Here is a 1,638-nt window from a genome sequence, read left to right as displayed (position 1 = left end):
TAGAAGGCTGTAATTGGTCCAAAGGACGGGTCACAGACGGATTTCTCGGTTATCAAAAAAGAAAAGAAAAAAAAAAATCACAATAGTTATATCACTTAAGTATGATAAAACTAATGTGATTTGGTGTAACTATTGTGTAGCTTTTTCTCACTTAGATTTAATATTTAAGCACAAATTTAGTTAAACATTAAGCTAGAGTTTAATATCTATGAATAGATGTTGTGGGGAAAAAAATCACTAACATAAAATCGAAAATACATATTATTTTTGGAAAAATGACAAATGTATAATATGATTTTTTTCTTTTTTTTTTTGGACTAAAATTTACCTTCGTTTACTTGATTTTGTATAAGATAATGCACATTTATAACAAATAAATTAAACTTGTATTGGTCAATTACATCACTTGTGAATTCTTGTCGCTTGCGATTTAATTGTAACTCATTTTAATTCTTGTCGCTTGCGATTTAATTGTAACCCATTTTAATTATTCATATTTCAATAAATGAGTTTTAATATGTATCTATCTATATAAAGGACTTGCATAGTTTGGTTAATTGAAAAGGAATTAGGCAAAACTAGCACTAGAAACATCAAGTTTTTAGCAATTGTAATGTCTATGTGAAACAATCAAGTAGAGGGCTAATTGTAGTTGCTTCCCTTGCTCCACAGGTATCTTTTCTTCGAATTAATGTGTGTGTGCGCGTGCGTGCGTGTTTGTAGAGATAGTTTCAAACTTTATGTGTGTGATTATATTGGGTAAGTTGTTGATTATGTATAGATAATAAATTCTTTTACAATCATCTTTTTTTAATCTTATACAATTTATATTTATTTGTATATTTTATATATTTATAAAATGAAAAATCTTGCGGCTACCACACATGCTAAAATTAGTCTAAAATCGGACTATCTTTCACTTGTTAAAAGTGTATCTATTTTTTTATATTGTTTTGGCACTTAAAAATGATTAATAAATATGTAATATCACAATAGTTATACCACTTAAGCTTGATAAAACTAATGTGACTTGGTGTAACTATTGTGTAACGACCCGGAAAATGATAGAGTGAAACTAGAGCCTCACATGTGAGTTTGGAGTCGAGAACTTAATGAAATGATTATATTTGAATTTGACCCAAAAAGTTCTTAAAAATGTGCTTCGGAAGTTACCGGAAACTTGTTTAGCTGTATATAGAAAGATCCGTTTCGTTTTTCAAAAATCCGACTTCATATTCTTGTTTAGGGGGTCAAATTGAGTGGGAAATGGGTCTAACCCAAATTTTAGAGCAACCGTATCAAAATCCGAAATTTCCAAGTGAAGCCTTTTTCGAGGGTGTACTTTGGAGGGTCATATATCCTAGCACACAAATTATTTGGGTGGCCAATAATATATCCATGGAAAGCCCTTTGAGTTAGCTACCTAACGCACTTCGTTTCACCTCATTCGGAGTTCGGACGAAGAAGTTATGCCCATTTCCGTAAAATCTGTCCGACAGAAAAAGACAATTTCCAGTAGCTAATTTTACTGTTCATTACTGTTCACCCGCCTGAAATTTTTTCTAAGTGTTGGACCATTTTTTCCAAACAACTTATATTATTTCCTAGATACCATAATCCAATTCCCATCCCTAAAAA

Source organism: Solanum tuberosum, unplaced genomic scaffold, assembly GCF_000226075.1.
Source record: "Solanum tuberosum cultivar DM 1-3 516 R44 unplaced genomic scaffold, SolTub_3.0 scf00140, whole genome shotgun sequence".
Classification (NCBI taxonomy): Eukaryota; Viridiplantae; Streptophyta; class Magnoliopsida; order Solanales; family Solanaceae; genus Solanum; species Solanum tuberosum.
This window is presented reverse-complemented; position numbering follows the sequence as displayed.